Source organism: Lepus europaeus, chromosome 1, assembly GCF_033115175.1.
Source record: "Lepus europaeus isolate LE1 chromosome 1, mLepTim1.pri, whole genome shotgun sequence".
Lineage (NCBI taxonomy): Eukaryota > Metazoa > Chordata > Mammalia > Lagomorpha > Leporidae > Lepus > Lepus europaeus.
Window position 1 is genome coordinate 74,390,413 of NC_084827.1, and position 19,098 is coordinate 74,409,510.

General features: G+C 49.6%; 1 protein-coding gene across 4 annotated transcripts in view; it reads left to right on the top strand.

Moving 5' to 3' along the window:
• MGAT5 (alpha-1,6-mannosylglycoprotein 6-beta-N-acetylglucosaminyltransferase) overlaps positions 1 to 19,098 on the top strand; it is a 372,713-nt gene that overhangs the window by 77,824 nt on the left and 275,791 nt on the right. The window contains exon 2 of one of the 4 annotated variants that reach the window (XM_062199298.1): positions 691 to 853. The exons of 2 other annotated variants lie outside the window; for them this stretch is intronic. The gene's annotated coding sequence lies outside the window, so the exon portion shown is untranslated. Of the gene's footprint in view, positions 1 to 690; positions 854 to 12,779; positions 12,866 to 19,098 lie in introns of those variants that run through there. One more of the 4 variants, XM_062199305.1, reaches the window with a different exon arrangement.

Consider the following 19,098-nt stretch of genomic DNA (forward strand, 5'->3'; position numbering starts at 1 on the left):
AGCGTCATGTTACTCCTTGTTCCACGCCCGAACACAGGGAAATTTCTGTAGAGCAGAGGAGAGGGCGGCTTTGAGAAGTTCATGGAGAAATGAGAGTAAAAGATAACACATCTCCCATGCATTTTTTTTTTGAAGCCTCCTTGTAGGTCTAGATAGACGTTACACTTAAATTGCTATCTGTGATTTAGCCTTGATCTCTGAAAGCTTGTTTGTCCCCTAATTTTTGAAAAGAGATTTTAGGGTGTTGCTTCTAGTACAAGAGACTAGTATGGGGTGTGTGTGTATGTGTATATAGTTTGTTATCTTCAGATCTTAAGGTTAAAAAATCTATATAGCATCCAAGGGAACATTAAAAACTGTTTAATGTATATGCATTTTCTTTTGTATCCAATGTAGGGTCCACTGTCAAAGTAAAAAGATTATTTAAAAGGTGGCAATTGAGATATTTCCAAGTGAGATAGCTCATTGTTTTTCTGTTAAATACAAAACTTTTCCATTAGCTGTGACTTCTAATAAATGATTATTGATGCTCCTAAGTGTCCTTTGTAGTACAATGGCTGTGTCTTCTGTTTAACAGACTTAAAAATCTTAGGGGAATGTGTGTATTTATTTCGTTTATAAGATGTCCTTAACTTAGTGGGTCTGCCTTTGATTTTTAACTTTTTTCTTAATGGTTCATTTACTTGAAAGGTGGAGTGACACAGAGGGAGGGAGAGACTGACATCTTCTATGTGCTGGTTCTCTCCCCGAATGTCCATAACAGTCATGGCTGGGTCAAGCTGAAGCCAAAACCAGGAACTCCATTTGGGTCCCAGGAAAGCAACTAATTGAACCATCATCTGTTGCCTCCCAGGTACGCTGGCAGAGAGCTGGGTTGGAAGTCTGGAGTACCTAGACTTGAACCAGGCACTCAGATGTGGGGTACGGGCATTCCAAGCAACAGCTTAGCCTGGTGCACCACAGCGCCTGTCACTTAATTAGCAGTGACACTGTTCAGTTTCACTTGTTAGTTTCTCATACATTTTATTCTTACTGTCCTGGGGACTGTGCTGCATGGGGTCAGGGAGACCAAAATGAATAAGCCCTTCTTGCTATAAGAACTCGACAGGCTGCTACATTAGCAGGAATATATACCGCTGTATGCTCCGGTCTTTTTCAAAGTCCCCCAAGCCCTTAGGAGTTGGAACATTCTTATTTGAACTTGCCCGTGATGGAGAGAAATTTTCTAGGTCAGGAAGGGCCTTGAAAGTAATGAGAACAGCATTAGCATTGGCAAGATGATGCTGGACTGATTTGTTCCAGAAATTGTGAATAATGTATAGGAGAGAGGACTGGTAGAGAAATTTAACTTGAAAGGTAGATGGGAGGGCTGGCATTGTGCTGTAGCAAGTAAAGCTACTGCCTGCAGTGCCAGCATCTAATAGGGGCACAGCTTTGAATCCCAGCTGCTCCATTTCCGGTCCAGCTCCCTGCTAATGAGCCTGGGAAAGCAGCAGAAGATGGTCCAAGTGATTGGGCCCCTGCACCCACATGAGAGACCAGGAAGAAGTTCCTGGCTTTGACCTGGCTCAGCCCTGGCTATTGCAGCCATCTGGAGTGAAACGGTGGATGGAAGATCTTTGTGTCTCTTGCTCTAACTCTGCTTTTCAGATAAATAAATATTTAACAAGCAAACAAAGGAAAGAGAGATGGGGCATTGATGGCCCAAAACAGCAGAGTTTTTATTTTGCAGGTTCAGCTGTTGAAATGAGAGAGATTTGAGCCTCCTGGTATTCCAAAGAGGAAGATGATAGTGTCTACTGTGTGGTCACGCAGACAGGGGGTTGCAGGGGAGAAGGTGGGAAGGGATTGCTCCCGGATTGTTTTCTCTGCAGGATAGAAGCCCCTGCATTAGCATATAGGTCCCACCGGAAATAATAGTGACTTACCTAAGATAGAGTTGAGTTTCCTTTTATATTACAATGAGCTAGGAGGACTGTTGTGTATTACTCAAGTCTTGAGGGAGCAGATTCCTTCCAAGTGGTGGCTCTGTGGACTCTCATGTCGCTCTCCTTGGGTGGCCTAGGATAGGGGGAAGAAAGGGTGGGAGGAAGGCAAGGGGAAATGGTTACCCAGAAGTTGTATGTGTTACTTCTGCTTACACGCCACGGGGCAGGACTGGGGACGTGTCCTGTGTAGCTGCGTGAGGTGCTTGCCGTCTGCAGCCAGAAGCGCTCTGCTGGATTCCTAGGAATGTCTGAAAGAGAGGGAGAATGGTTTTGGGAGGGCTGTAGCAGTCCAACACAATCCTATTTGGGCCTTGTCATCTGTCGCAGAAGCTGACAATAAAAGGTTGTTTGAAACTCGAAGTCGCCAACGAGGGTAGCCAAGTGCACGTTTTCCAAGTCCTTCCTATCAAGAATGAAGTACTTATTAAAAGCTCTGTCTGCTACTTCCGGCTCACTGAGCCTTACGGCCTCCAGCTGTCTGCTGTGACCTTTGCCCTGGCAGGCAAGGCACTTGCACTGGCCGAACGTCACAGCCCTGGCTCCCTAGCTCTGTCCAGCCCTGCAGATTGCTGGCTTTCCGACCCCGCACTCTGCAGAACTACCAGACAACTGACAGCAATGCCCAGGAAGTTGGCTGGGGGACACCTTTTGCACTTGGTCCCAGCTGGATATGAGACTTGGCTGTCTTAGACCATCTGGACTCCATCCAAAGTGGCTGAGTTAATGAGATCTTTGGGGCATTTCAGTACCAAGCAGCTTGTCAACCTCGGGTTGGGTGAGTGCTGTCAGTGCGCCTGGCCACGCTGCTTACTGTGGTTGCTCCCAAACCTGCCTGCTGGTCAGAGGCACCTGGAGAAGAGGCTACTTAACTTTGTGGGATTCTTTGATCCACTAGATGTAATGCAGGTTCTCAGGGCGATGCCCAAGCAAAGATTTTGTGTTTAAATTTTTATTTATTGACTTGAAAGGGAGAGAGACAGGGGGATCTGTTTATTCACTCCCCAAATGTCTGCAGCAGTCTGGGCTGAGCCATGCTGAAGCCAGAAGTCAGAACTCAATCCAGGTCTCACCACGAGTGACAGAGAACTAACTATGTGCGGTATCACCTGCTGCCTCCTCGGGGTGTGCGTTAGCAGGAAGCTGGAACGAGAAGTGGGATCAAATGAGAACGCAGGGGCTCTGATGTGGAATGTGAGCATCCCAGGGGATAACTTAACTGCTGCACCAAAGGCATGCCCCAGGAATGGACGATTCAGCACCAAGCCTCCATGGGGGTTTGGGGATGGCCAGACTTCCTAGCTCTCCTGTTGATACTTAACAACTCTTGGCAACTGCCTCATGATTTCCTGTCCATGGAGGGGTTTATATTACAGTTTAACTTGTAAATGGTGGGTACTGGGCTGTGTCTGACACTCCGCAAGTGTTCAAGAGACAACAGCGTAGTTTCTGAATGAATGGCATTTGTGTGCAGCTCCGCAGCTCCCTGGAAATGTTTTCTCGTAGCATATTAAGTTGTCTTAAAACATTTCGGTTAACAGAAGGTAAAAATTAGCACACCAGGAAATGTCGCGTGTGTACCATTTCAGAGAAATTAAATACTTTCATATCTTCCAAAATGGTTTATATTTGAAAGTCAATGTTATTCATTCCGGAGTTCTTAGGCAAAGCTGGTGTTTCTTCAGAAAATCCTTTCTACAAAATTTGAGTTCTTTAGAGTGCTGTCATTAGGTAGGAAGTTAGAAACCGGGCTGTGTGTGTAGGAGGGGCCTGAGGAGGACAAGGCACCTAGGAAAGGAGATGAGGAGGCGTTAGTCCGCCTTGGAAGCTGTCCAGTATTTGACAGTGCAACGTCCTGCCCACATGCCTTCACAGGTGGTCCCAGCCTTCCTCCCAAGGAAAGCTCCCCGCGGGAATTCTCTCTGCTCGGCACCAAGTGGGTTATCCAGCCTGATAATATTGGGCAATAAAGCCATCACAGCCAGCCCTCCCTCAAGGAGTGCACCCTGCCAGGATCTCTCCTGCCCAGCCTGCTAACACCGAGTGGTGAAACCTTGGGCGACATTTTTCCTAATTCACACTCGGCGAACCCTTTGTCCAGGAGAAGAGGGAGGAGGGGAAGGTGAAGACCTGGACCCCATTCCCTTAAAAGCCCTGAATACAGACTGTGCTGTCCACTATGAACTCTTTCCTGACCCACCCGCTGCTGGGTCTGTCAGCTGTATTCTCTCCATTAAGCCCTGGAATCTTGCCTTCCTCGGTCAGAATGGCTGGGCACTCTATGAGATCACGTGCAGAGCGGTGCCCTTCCATCCCGACGGAGGCCCTACCCTCTTAACCCTTGCTATCCTGCAGAGCACTCCTCTCTGTCTCACGTCTGAATTCTTTCTCGTGCGATGACAAGAACCTATCCCACTCATCTCTGCGAACGCTGTCTTCCTGAGTGTGCATCTTCACCGTGCTCCCCCAGTTCTCCTGAGGGGTCCCTCCGTGTGCTTTCCTGCTTCCTGACAGGATGCGAAAGCATGCATGGGTCAGGAGACCACCGCTTCTCCCCTTCCCTCCCCAGCATGCAGCTGGAATCTTGAAGTCCTGACCCAGGGGTAAGAGCCTGGGGACCAGCGACTGCCTGAAGGCCACCCTCCTCCCTGTGCACTGTTGGTCAGGTCTCTGATGGAGGCCGGCATCTCAGGGCTGGGTGTTGCTGTATTGTGCTTTCTTGCTTTTATACTTTTTATTAAAACAGTAGCCTGTACCTGTTCTTCTGTTTACTCTGTGGTGATGGAGTGTCAAGTCCCTGTTGAGAAAAACAGCCATGTTTGCCCTCTCCAGTAGGTTGCTCCAACAAGTGTCTTAAGCCTGATGCCCTGTGATTCCCCCCAACTCTGGGATTTTTCAGATACTCAGTGTATATGGTTGTGTTGTGCTGTCATTCAGGGCTGTTATCTTAGGCTTTGCCTAGAATCCATGACTTGTGCTTCTCTCCCCTTATAATTTAAACCTTGAACGTTGGGAAGCTTCTCCCCAAAATCCTTTGCTCGGGAAAGGACTGCATCGTGACTGGCACCGACAGTGGCTCACCAGTTCTCTTGGAGTTGAGGGCACCGTGCGTTGCTCAGGTGCTTTGTAGGTGGAGGTGGTGTGCAGGTGTCAGACATGAACATGGCCTTGCCCCGAGGCAGCTTCAGTAACCCAACAAAGAGGTGTACCACCCCGAATTCACGATGGATGGGTGTACGGAGGTACAGAAGTCTGACACATTCAGTGGAAGCTGTGCTGAGAGTTTGGATTTTCAGACTTCTCCCAGGGGTCACCCTCACGGCATGCTGGGCAGAGGCAGCCTGGTGAACCCTTACACCCTGCAGTGTGCCGTGTTGCTGAGCGGTGCTGTTCAGTAGGTCCAATGTGTCCATTGCATTTTTTACTTAGGCTGTGTTTCAGCTTCTGATGGATTTATTAGGGTGTCACTGCACAGGAAGTTGAGGAGCATCTCCAACACCCATAATCATTAAGAATCTTAAAATTATTTATTAGAAGTACATTTTTGGAATGCCCAAGGATTTATCTTCTCCTTCTCTGATTAATTTCTTTGAAGGTCAGAATGAATAAGGCAGTAATTAGCAGACAGTAAGTCTTTTATCTGGGCATCAACGGCTATTTCTGCTGACAACCTCCAACGAGTGAGCACTCCCAGCTTTGGGGAAGTATCTGAGGATTATGTCACTGGCCGACCTTGTGGGGCGCAGTGGCGGTCATGCAGGAAGGGTTTCATGCCAAGGGAGTGTGGCGTCCGGCCTGAGCGCTTCAGGCAGGGCGGTCTGGAGGCCCCTGGTGGCTTCCATTCCTGTTCTGGAAACTGCTCTGCTCTCTGCACCAGCACTGCCCTTGGGAGGGCGCAGCTGTTCTGTCTGGGAGGCGGCAGCTGTTTGCAGTCCGTGGTGCGAGCGGCTTGCTTTGTTCTCCTCTCTCTTCAGCCACTCTATGTCCCACAGCCTCTGAATGTGGCCAGGCAGGCTCCAGTTTGGTACAGGTCTGATGTCTTTCCATGTTACCTCGCCTGACATTAGCCTTGCTCCATTTATTCAGCCCTTCAGGGGACAGTAGCCCACTGCCAGTGCCCAAGGCCCTGCTTTGAATGGTGAGGATGGAGAAGTTAGGGGTACAGAGGCCATCTCTGCCCTCACTGGGCCTCCCTCCCGCTCAGCTGCAGGTGCTTGTGACAGCCGTGGGGGAGAGGAGTGAGCAGGTGCCTTACAAGGTGGTCAGGGCCAGCTGCATCCCTGCATTCGGGTTGTGACTTGGAGGCTGAGGAGCCAGCCCCAGAGAGAGCTCGCCAGGGAAAGCAGGCAGAGAAGGGAGACCGGCACTTAGGGTGGTGAGAGTGGAGTGAGATGAGCTGGGTGAGCAAGCGGAAGGCCTATCGCCCTGTGCTGTGTTTGGTCAGGGCAAGGAGTTGTGAGTTTGCCTTGGGTGCTCTGGGAAGCCATCAGAGCCTAGGAGAGCCCTGGGAGGCTGCGTAACTAGCCTTGCCTGTCTGTGACAACACTGCATTTTCTACCCCTGTGTGTGCGCTGGACCTCCAAGTGTCAGGTTGTGAATCTTCTTTCCTTGCTAGAGGTGACAAGCCATGCCGTGTCCACTGACCATCGTGCACGGTCAAGGCATTTCGCTGCTGCAGCAGCAGCTCAACTCGGGGATGGCCTTGATATGGGGCTGCCGGGGGAGGCAGGTCCTGGCTGGCTCTGGCTTGTGTTGCCATTCAATCGGGGTTCTTTCTTGATACTTGCTTGTGAAGCAAGGAGCAGGGACGTGGGATAAAGTATTCCCAGGGCCCTTTGTCTCTCTTCCCTTCTCGTTTCCTTGTCCATTTTGGGGCTGTACCGAGAGTTATATCTCTTTACTGTCCTCAAAGAGTATTGCCAGACACCATAAACACTTGAAAGTCCCGTATTACGTAAAGTAATGAGATGCACACCCATGGACTCGATGTTACACAGTGCCCGGATTTCCTAAAAGCTACTTTGGATTTTGAACGCTGATCAAAAACAATATACATTTCAGTTTGAGGGGTAGCTTATATCTTCTCCCTCAATGACCTTGACAAGGGCCCTGTCTGGGCTTGCGCTTGCTCCGGGGCCGTTCCCTACAAATGGACAGTGTGGCCTTCATCTTCTAAGGACCTCTCTGGTCTGGGTGAGCCGGAGTGGCATGTGACCCAGTAGGTACAGCCGAGTGTTAAGTGATCACACAAAAGTAGGTCCAGGGCTCAGCGGGAGCACAAAGAAATGTCACTTGAGAGCGTGAAGAGGACACCACCCACTGTCTTTGAGCAGATAGAGTGGGAGGGGTTTTTTTTTTATACCTATTTTTAAATACTTTATTTGGAAGGCAGAGTGACACAGAGAGGTCTTGTTTTAACTGCTTCCCTCCCCAAATGGCTGCAAGGCCTGGGGTGAGCCAAGCTGAAGCTGGGAGCCAGGAACTCCATCTGGGTCTTCCATGTTGGTGGCAGGGACCCAAGCGCTTGGGCCATCTTGCGCTCTTTCCCAGGTGCATTAGCAGGGAGCTAGATCAGAAGCAAGGCAGCTGGGACTGCAACTTGCCCATGGGGCCACTGTGCCATCCCCAAGGCTGGGATGTTTTAACTCCTGCTTTGACCCATTAAATGAATTGCTTTTCTTTGGCTCTCCTATTGACAGCCTTGTTCTTTTCCTGTTCTTTAATATTCGGGACCCAGTGGACAAGAGGAAAGATGATGTATGATGGGGAGGAAGCCAGCATCCTCGGCAGCACTGGGGTGACCGTGACAGCTGCAGACAGGGTGGAAGGATTATCATGATTTGTCTTCAGATCATCTTCTCCTTTTGCCTTCATAGTGACCTGTGCTTGTGGGATTCCCCCAAGGCGGGCCTTACCATGAGTGCAGGAGCAGCTGTCCTGTGCTAAGCGAGTAGAATGGTTGTCCAAGGTAGTCTCGGTGGCCACCAGGCACCAGCATCTTTATCTGCCCTGGTGCTGCTCAGAAGGCCAAGTGCATGCCAAGTGCAGCCTTTAAAAAAAAAAAAAAAGTTCTTTACAAACAGTGATCAAACCTCTCTCCATACACTTTTTTTTTTTTTGACAGGCAGAGTTAGAGAGAGAGAGAGAGAAAGGTCTTCCTTTTTCCGTTGGTTCACCCCTCAAGTGGCCACTATGGCTGGCGCGTTGCAGCCAGTGCGCTGCGCTGATCCGAAGCCAGGAGCCAGGTGCTTCCTCCTGGTCTCCCATGTGGGTGCAGGGCCCAAGGACTTGGGCCATCCTCCACTGCCTTCCTGGGCCGCAGCAGAGAGCTGGACTGGAAGAGGAGCAACCGGGACAGAATCTGGCACCCCAACCAGGACTAGAACCTGGTGTGCCGGTGCCGCAGGCGGAGGATTAGCCTAGTGAGCCACGGCGCTGGCCTCCATACACTTCTGATAGGCACTGACAGATAATGTGGATTGCTGGCATACAAGTTCGCACTGTTGGGTGTGGTTGCTAAATTAATTACCTCTGTGATTATTCCTTTTCTAGTTGGTTGCCACCAATGAATACTTGCAACTAGTACTGATGAGTATATCCAAAAAGTTCCTAGTATTCTTTTTTTTTTTTTAAATCTACTTATTTGGAAAGTAGAGAGACAGAAGAGTGAGATTTTCTGTCTGCTACTTCAATCCTAAGTACCCCAAAGGCCAGGGCTGGGTCACACCAAAGCCAGGAGCCAGGAATTCCATCTAGGTCTCCCACATGGGTGCAGGGGCCCAAGCACTTGGACCATATTCTGCTTTCCCAGGTACATTAGCAGAGAGCTAGATGGGAAGTAGAACAGTTGGGATTTGAACCCGTGCTCACATGGGATGCTGGTATCATAGGCAGAGGCTAAGCTCGCTGGGGCACAACACTGGCCACTATTGTTGTTATTGAATATCTTCAGACCACTCAACCCAAGAACTTGGCCTTGCCGGTGGCTCCCATCCGTAAGTTACTGTCCTGTTGCATCTCCTTCCTGCTCCTGTGGCCACTGTCCAAGGCTTTGTGTTCAGCTGCTCTCCGTGTTGCTACCTGCTGAGGTCAGGCTGTGTCCTGGCAGGATTTGTGTGCTAATAGCATGAGGACGTGGGGCCTTTGGGGGCTGGGCCGTGATTCCCTCATGATGGTGGGGCCCTCCTACACAAGAGGGAGCTTGATGCTCGCCTCTCACCTGCAAGGACCCAGCTGGGAAGCCCCAGTGGTAAAGGTCAGAGCAAGCCCTGACCGCGCACTAGATCTGCTGGTGCCTTCGTCGTTGAACTTGGCCTCCTCTGAAACTGTGAGAAAGAGATTTCTGTTGTCTGGAAACTGCCAGGGGAATGTATCTTGTTAAAGCAGTCAGGGCAGACTGCCAGCAGCCCAGGGTGCAGGACCCAGGCAGGGGTGCTGCTATGGGCGGTAGGTGCTGGCTGCCGGCCTCCATAGTGGGGTGTGTGTGTGTGTGTGTGTGTGTTGGGGTAGGGATGTCCTTAAGGATCTCCCTTATGAGAAAAGCAGTGTCTGAAGAGCATATTTTAGCCATGATCTTTTGGAGTCTTTGTCAATCCTATTGGGGCCTATTGTCTCCTTTTATAGCATGATTTTGTGATGCTCTCTTGACTATCCTGAGAGTTAAAGATAATGTAACCCAGTGCAATAAGCAATTTCAAAAAAAAAAAAAAAATGCCGTTTCTTAACTTTGTTGTAAAAAAAAGAAAAGAAAGCAGTGCATTCTCAAACAGGTGTTCCCGTAAGGGCATAGGTGAGGTGAAGTACTCAGATCCTTATTTACCTTAAAAAAAGATCTATAAAGGTAATAACTTCATAAACAGTGTTGATTTGGTGACTCATATCCAGGGAGCGTCTTTATAACCAGGGATTCAGCTTTTTTTTTTTTTTAAATGCTTAATAGGTTGTGGTAAAGTTCAGAATAAAACAAAGTACACTCCTTATCTCACTACACTCATATGCGGTAGTTGGATTCTGGGAACATTTTAAATATGTTGAAACTAGGCAAAAGGTAGTTCACCCCGGAGGTCTCCTGGGCCTCCAGGCTCTGTCTCTGCAGGGGTCAGAATAACCTGGTGTGCAGGCTGCTAAAGCAGGATTCTGAGTCCCACCCCTGGGGACTGAGCAGGTATGAGCCTGGGCTCTGCAGTCTGCCCTTAGGATGAGCATCCCTGGTCGTCCCAGTACTGTTGGTGGATCCCGGGACAAGCCCTGAGGATACTGTTGGCAGCTGGTGGTTTTCATTCTCCTCAAGTGTTCTCAAAGGCAGGTCCTAGAGAGAGGCAGCACCCAGGGCTTGCTTACCTTAATGTTTAAAAACTGCTAGCTTGCCAGGTAAGTTAAGCATCTGTTTTAGGAAGAATGATCAGAGTTTTTTTTTTTTTTTTTTAAAGATTTTTTTTTTTTTTTTTTTTTTTTTTTGAGAGGCAGAGTTACAGAAGGAGGAAGAGACAGAGATCTGCCATCTGATGGTTCATTCCCCAGGTGGCTACAATGGCTGGGGCTAGACCAGGCTAAAGCCAAGAGCTTCATCTGGGTTTTCCACATGGGTACAAGGGCCCAAGCACTTGGGCCATTTTCTGTGTTTTTCCGAGCAGGGAGCTGGAACAGAAGTGCAGTGGCCGATGGGGTCAGTTCTGTAGCATAGCAGGTTAAACCTCTGCCTGTGGTGCCGACATCCAGTATGGGCACTGGTTTGAATCTTGGCTGCTCCACTTCCAATCTAGTTCTCTGCTATGGCCTGGGAAAGTCGTAGAAGATGGCCCAAGTGCTTGGGCCCCTGCACCCTTGTGGGAAACCCAGAAGAAGCTCCTGGCTTTGGATTGGCCCAGTTCTGGCCATTTGCCACCATCTGGGGAATAAACCAGCAGATGGAAGTCCTCTCTGTCTCTCCCTCTTTCTGTCTGTAACTCTGCCTCTCAACTAAATAATAAATACATCTTTGAAAAAGAAAGAAAAAAAAAAAATGAACAGCTGAGACTTGAACTGGCATGCCAGCATTGCAGGCGTTGGCTTGACCTGCTACACCACAGTGCTGGCCTCCAGATTTTTCATTGTAAAAACTGCGTGTTGAGAAAGCCCAGGTGCGTGGGCATTTGGAACCCCCGGAGCTCCTCAGGGCTTTATAAAGCCTAAGAGTGTGAGGAGGCCAAGTGATGTTACACTGGAGGGCAGGGGTTGATCTAGACTCCATATGTGACTGCTGCTCATCACCCTGGGCAGGTCGTACTACCTCCACGGCCACGTCATGACTCTGGACGGCCCAAAACTGAGTTCAGTATGACTGCTTCCTCCAATTAAAAATATAAATAAATCTGGGCCAGTGCTGTTGCATAATGGTAAAGCTGCTGCCTGCAGTGCCAGTATCCCTTATGGGCAACCAGTTCAAGTCCTGGCTACTCCACTTCTGATCCAGCTCCCTGCTAATAGCAGGGAAAAGCAGCAGAAGATGGCCCAAGTACTTGGGTCTCTGCCACCCTGGTGGGATACCAGAAGGAGCTCCTGGCTACTGGCTTTGGCCTGGCCTTGCACTGGTCACTGCAGCCATCTGGGGAGTGAGCCAATAGACAGAAGGTCTCCCTCTCACTCTCTGTCTCTGTTTCTCTCTCTCTCTCTCTGTAACTCCATCAAAAATAAATCAAAAATAAAAAGCATAGAAATTCCATTTCCATGACTGTATTCTGGATCAATTTTGTTCATTTTTTTTAACTTTTGATTTTAAAAGAAATGGAAGCATTTTTCTGGGCCCCTGCAGTTTCATGGGTCCTAGGCATACGCACAGGGATTTCTGAACATTCGTTACTGCACCTGAACAGTGCAGTAGTAGGTGCTCTGCAGCTGTGTTGTGGGGGTTTATTCTGGTAGGAAGAAAACTGTGTCCTTACTTGTTGTCTGTGGGTTAAGAGGAAGCAATCCTTGAAGCAGCAAGCCTTTGTCCTGGTGCCCCTAGCAGAATCTGATTTGGTCTTTCCATGCATAATTTTTCTTATTAATTGTGCTGTGTAGATGGAGTTTTTTTTTAAGATTTATTTACTTATTTGAAAGGCACATTTTCAGAGAGGCAGAGGGAGGGAGAGGGAGGTCTTCCATCCACTGGTTCACTCCCCAGATGGCTGCAATGGCCAGAGCTGAGCTGTTCGGAAGCCAAGAGCTTCTTCCTGGTCTCCCACATGGGTGCAGGGGCCCAAGCACTTGGGCCATCTTCCGCTGCTTTCCCAGGCCATAACAGAGAGCTGGATTGGAAGAGGAGCAGCCAGGACTCATACCAGCATCCATGTGGGATGCTGGCACTGCTGGCAGTGCCTTTACCCACTACACCACAGCACCAGCCCTGTTGGATTTTCTTTTCCCTCCAAATTGTCATTCGTGCCAATGCTGGTTTCCTCGTGATTTCACCATCTTTTGGGGTTGATAGCCCTCCTACCCCTTGGGAGACCCATGTGGTCATGCACTCATCCTCCGAGATGCATTTGGGCCTTTCTGTTGCTGGGAGGATGTCTTCCTCACAGGGCCAGAAATCCCGATGTCTGCCTGGGGGCCCTTGTTTTCCACCATGTCCCTTTCTTCCCGGAGCTGTGAGGCTGTTTCAGGAAGCTGGATTGCACCAGCAAGTGACGAGATGCTCAGAGGTTAAGTGAGGGCCTTTGCAAGCTAGGGCTATGAAGCAACAGAAACGAGACACAGCTATGATGCAACAGAAATGAGACACAACGGAAGGCAAGGGTGCCAGCCAGTTGGGGGATGGAGGAGTACTGGCCGTGCATAAAGAGAAAGCAAAGAAGCCTGGAGGAGTGAGCATGAGGATCATGCTGGAACCCAGGAAATCGCTCTTTCTTAAAGAGAAGGTAAAGCTTTTGACTCAATTTATTTTTTTAAAGATTTATTTATTTATTTCAAAGTTACACTAAGAGGAGAGGCAGAGAGAGAGAGGTCTTCCATCGCTAGTTCACTCCCCAATTGGCTGCAATGGCCAGAGCTGTGCCTATCTGAAACCAGGAGCCAGGAGCTTCCTCTAGCTCTTCCCATGTGGGTGCAGGGGCCCAAGGACTTGGGCCATCTTCCACTGCTTTCCCAGGGCATAGCAGAGAGCTGGAGCAGAAGTGGGGCAGCTGGGATTCGAACTGGCGTTTACATGGGATGCCAGCACTGCAGGCAGCGGCTTTACCCGGTGCATTATAGCGCTGGCTCCTTCTCAGTAGTTTACATACTGCATATTGGAGTACCTGGTTTGCATCCTGATCCAGCTTCCTGCTAATTTGCATCCTGGGAACTGTAGGTGACGCCTCAGGTACTTGGGTCCCTGCCACTTACCTGGGAGACTTGGGTTGGATCCTGGGCTACTGGTTTCAGCTTGGCCCAGTCCTCGCTGTTGTGGGCTTTGGGGGAGTGAACCACTAGATTGAAGATCTCTAGCTCCCTCCCCACCTCCCTTCCTCCCTCCCTCCCTCCCTTTCTACCTCCCTTGTTCTCTGCCTTTCAAGAAAAAAGGGAGGTGGAGTGAAACTAAGGAAAACTGCTACAAATATCCTACTCAAAATGACTTGGCGTTGCTCTTGGGTGGTGAAACCACTCAGTCAGCCTCCGGACAGGTATTAAGCTCCTGATATGCATTGTACACCGGGATACTGTGGTGAGAACCGTGATCTCCGTGAACATAGATTCTACTAGAAGGGATCTCATACTGCCTCAGCAGTTAGGACACTCTCACGTATTCTTAAGTATTCTTAGAAGACATTCATTCACTTAGTATGGGAGTATGTGACTGAGCGGTACTCTTGCTAGTGAGGGTGATCAGTTAAACGCTGGAGATGAGGCTTTGGGAAGGGAAGGAGCAGCCGTGTACACACCTAGAGAGGAGCCTTCACCATAGAAGGGGCAGCAGGTACCAAGGCCATGGGTTGGGAATGAGCCTTGTCTTGTTCCAGGAGAGGCTGAGGCCAGTATGTGTCCTGTGTAACAGAGGAAGACTGTGGCGAGGAAGATGGCAGGTGGGCACTGGCCAGATCACGTTAGCCATGGTCTAGTTAGCAGTCTGAGTGCAGGTGGAGGCCCCTGGATCATTTTAAACCTGGGAGTGACATCCGGTTTATGCTTGAGAAAGGAAGATGACTGATGGCATTGTGCACAGGGAAGGCTGCCTGGGGACCACGGTGAGCCAGGGCAGGAGGATGAGCTGGGAGGCTCTGGGCGTAATCCGAGTAGGGGTTGAGGTAGTGGACACTGTAATACATAGATTTGGGGTCCATTTTGAAGGCAGAGCTGCTAGACACTGATGTACATCTAATGAATGTGCATATAATGGCTCGGGTTGGGTCTGAGCTGTTCGGCAGATGCTGATGCCTTCACAGAGGGGTGTGTGTGTCGGGGGGAGGCTCTTTCTGCAAAGTAGAGGCCATGCATCGATCATTGAGCTCATGTGTAGGCACGAGGCACTTAGGACTTGGACCCTGAGCTCACTCGGGGCTCAATCTGTGAATTTGAGAGCCTCGGCTCACACCTGGTGCTCGAAATCACAGGCTTGGGCACACTCAAAACGGGAGAGAATCCAAGCAGACAGGAGGTCCAAGGACAGAGCCCAGGGGCCGGGGGGGAGGGACATGCTACCTCTGGGAGAAAAGTCAGCCCAGGAGCTGCTGCGGTGTTCCGAAGGCAGAATCAGTGGAAAGGAGCGGTTCTATAAATAGAACTCCCCACAGAGATGATAGAAAACCAGCAGTGTCACAAGCGCAGGGAACGAGTGGTGATTAACCAGTGCCTAAAAGTATCTGCTGTGCCCCTGGAAAGCGAGGCCAGCTTCCTAACTGCGGAGTGTGGCCTAGTCGTCCTGTTGCCTATTGCTTGTGATAAGGATCATTGGCTTTGTGGGCCAAGCTCTTGGACGTCTGTGGACGCAGGGTACTCGTTATTAAAAGGAATTCTCCGAAATGATGTCTGTCTGTTGCTACCCCGTGGGCGTTACTTTATGAATTACTCTACAGGGTATTTCAGAAACTGGTGAGAGGTGAGAGACGGGAGGGGGTGGGGGGGACTGAGGAAGCATTCAGAGGCCACCTGCTGCTGCTGCAGGGCATCCTGTCTTAGTAGATGTGGGTCGTGGGGCGGTCATCTCTGCAAACAGGATCCCAGGGCGTTCACGAGAGCGGTATGGATGGGCTGGCTCCATCCGCTCACTCAGGCAGTCTCCTGATCCGTAGCACATGTGTGGGAGGTGGGAGGGTGGCTTACAACCACACACAATGACAGTGTTCTGGTTCTGAACATGCTCTGGAGTAGGTTGAATAATGCTCTTCAAAAAAAAATCTGGCTCTAACTCCTAGTACCTGTTGCTGCTACCTTACTTGGGAAAAGGGTCTTTGCAGATGGGATTAAGTCAAACATCTTGACATTGGAGGGCTCATCTTGGATTATTAAGACAGGCCCCAAATGCCACCAGAAATGTCCTAATAGAGGGTACAAGAAATGTGCTAATAGAGACAGAAGAGGAAAAGGCAGTATAACTCTGGAGGCTGGGGTTGGAAGGATGTGGCCACACACCAACGAATGTGGGCAGCCTTCAGAAGCTCAAAGAGGCCCAGGACAGGTCACACCTTGGAGCTTCTGGAGGGAGCTCGGCTCTGCTGACACCTGGTGTCTGCATAGTGGCACTGATCTAGAACTTGTGGATTCTGGGACAGTGGGAGAATAAATGCCTGTTGTTGCGAGTTAGTGAACGCTGACTTGTTAGAGCAGTTCTAGCGAGCTGATCCCGAGTCTGCCTGGGCCACTTCAGGGCCAGCAGATGTGTGTTCCCTTCTGCAGGCTCCAAGGAAGAATCTGTGTCCTTCCCTCTGCTGCTGCCGGGGGCTGCGCCAGCCTTGCTCCACACGTTTTAGATAACACCTCTTCTGCCGCCGCCTTCCATGTTTAAGAGTCCTTGGGTTCAAATGGGACCTACCTGGAAAATTCTCTTCCAGAGTCTCTGGATTACCTCCCTTAACTCCATGGGGACCTTAATTCTGCCTTGCCAAGCAAGGCAACACATTCAGATGCTAAAGTTGCAACAGGGTCATTAGGAGGTCATTGTTCCCCTACCACAGAGGCGGTTATATAGCAATAGTGTATAGGGTGCAGAAATAATCTTTCTCTCCATAAAATGTAACGTGCCCCGTCTGAGGTTCCTAGGCCTCATCATCTTGTTCCTCTAAATACCCACACCAGCCAGACTTCCACGCTGGAGCCTCCAGATTGGGCTTTGTCTCTCAGGGCACGTGGCAAACCCCGTGATGGCAGCAGAAGGTTACAGAAAGACAGACGTTGACCAGAGATACTGATCATCTGCCTCTGCTGGGCTCTGAAGAGATTGGAGGAGCCCAGCAGTGAGACCCATGTTGGGGGAGGCCTGTCTCCCTGGGAGTGTTGCACACAGCTGTTAGTGAGGTCAGGCACGAGCCTGCGGGGAGCTGTTTGGTCTGTGCGTGTGCCATCGTGCAGTCTCCTGCCTGACAACCAGCTGACCTCAGAAAGTCCGAGCCTTACGGGCTTGGAAAAATCACTTTGCACAGATCAGGGAAGTCTGAGGAGAGGGATTAGCTTTGGACTCCATCGTCTTGCTGGTTTGTGTGTGATAACTCAATGAAGGATGGTGCATCGCAGCTGGCCAGTGATCAGACCTTATTTGAAAGTGAAAAGGGCTTGGCATCTGTAAAAGATGTCACCTTGGCCACACTGTCCTAACCCTGTGAGCTTTGCTGCTGTTTGTCTGACGAGGCCAACCCAGGGCAGGTAGGTGAAGGGCCCCAGGGACACAAGAAGACAACGCTTGGAATCCAAGCCTTCTGGCTCTTGGGTGAGGCTTTGTTTTTTGTTTTTTGAAAGCAGACTGGTGTTTTGCAAATTCCAGGCACAATTCTTAGCATATTCATGTTACCACCTGTACCAGTTATTTAACATACTTGTCTTCGAATGATTTCCAAATCAACTTGAGCGTTATAATTTGGTGTCATTCCATTTGACACCATACACCCAGTGATGCACTTGATGTGCTTGTGCATGTTGCGATAAACACTTGACTATTTGAGCGACAGGAGTATGCGTAGATGACCCACACTCAGAAAAAGCTGTATCAGACCATGCCAGCTGCTCAGGGGGTTTGGCACCCAAGGGTGCTGGCATCTTTGACCTTCATAAAGCTTCAGCAGATGAAATATCTGAGAATCAAGGATTAGATGTGCTTTCATTCCCAGCCTATGGGAGAGAATAAATACTATTTAATTAATGAATTTATTTATTTGAGAGAGAGGTAGAGACAGAGGTCTTGCATTTGCTGGTTCACTCCCCAAATGACTGCAATGGCTGGAGCTGAGCCGATCCGAAGCCAGGAGCCGGGAGCTTCCTCCAGGTCTTCCACATAGGTGCAGGGGCCCAGGAACTCAGGCCATCCTCCTCTGCCTTCGCAGGCACACCTGCAGGGAGCTGGCTTGGAAGTGGAGAGCAGCCAGGACTTGAACAGCACCTGGATGGAGTGCCAGTGCTGCAGGCCAAGGGCTTTAATGTACTGTGTCATCACACTGGCCCCAAGAATAAATACTACTTACTCAACTATTTGTAGCATAAATAATGTAGATATACCATAAATTTTGGTCTGTATCTCATTTAAAAACAGCAAAGGAATATCTTGCATCACTTCTGTATGAAATGCCTAAGGAAACCATGCCTTTGTTAGCACCTGGACAAGTCATAAACCTCAATATCCATGAGTAGCAGAAATGTAATGAATAGAACACGACCCCATGTACCTATTTTGACTTTAAACTTTTTTTATTTTTATACCATATTCTTTGTTTTAATAAAACTTGCCTTACTCTTAGCCTCTGGGGATAATGAAAACAAATATCAAAGAGAACCAATAAGGAAAGGCCTCATTGTGGCATCCTGAGAGCAGGCTGCTGGTGCGCCCTCTGCCGTCGCCTGAGAGAGGCGCTGTGCATGGAGAGACCCCAGCCTCCTCTGCGAGCCTGTGTCACCAGAAGTCGCGCGTTGTCCTCTGTCTCTTGTTTGGCTGTATCTGTTGGGAGGTAGAAGGGCTGTGTATGGAGTTGGCTTACTGCCATCACAGCACGAAACCCCTTGAGATGATTAAGCTGATTCCGGGCATCCCTTGCCCAGCTTTAAGAGGCAGTGGAACACCTTCCCCTTATTCAGAAAGCAGGAATCTAGTTTCACCTGGAAAATCGTAGGGGACAAGTTGTGTTTTCCTCATGCTTCCAGTCTGTTCTTTGTTCTCCATTACCTTCTCAGACTTGTTCGGAAATACCCTTTTATAATTCAATTCCAGTGTATCAGATGGTTATCTTCCAGAGCAAGGGAAGATGCCAGTAAGACCTTGAGACTCGCAAGTCTCCGCAGTGATAATGGTGCACGAACCAGCCTGAATGCTGAGCTCCACGGGGCCTGGGGTGCTGACTGGCTCAAGTCGGTATATGTCCGTGTTATCTTCTCCTTGACCTTGAGATACGTTTTTTATCTTTTTTTTTTTTTTTTTTTTTTTGACAGAGTGGATAGTGAGAGAGAGAGAGACAGAGAGAAAGGTCTTCCTTTGTCGTTGGTTCACCCTCCAATGGCCGCCGCAGCTGGTGCACTGCGACCGGCACACCACACTGATCCGATGGCAGGAGCCAGGTGCTTATCCTGGTCTCCCATTGGGTGCAGGGCCCAAGCACTTGGGCCATCCTCCACTGCACTCCCTGGCTATAGCAGAGAGCTGGCCTGGAAGAGGGGCAACTGGGACAGAATTCAGCGCCCCGACCGGGACTAGAACCCGGTGTGCCGGTGCCGCAAGGCGGAGGATTAGCCTGTTGAGCCACGGCGCCGGCCAACCTTGAGATACTTTTGTGTTCTTTGGGAGGTCTGGACAGGTCTGCATTTTGTTTTCTGAGTATCTTTGCTGAGTGGCTCAAGTTGGTATATGTCCGTGTTATCTTCTCCTTAACTTTGAGATACTTTTGTGTTCTTTGAAGGTCTGGACAGGTCTGTGTTTTTTGTTTTCTGAACATCTTTGCTGACTTGGGTAGAAGTCCCACTTTTGCATTTCCCTTGTACG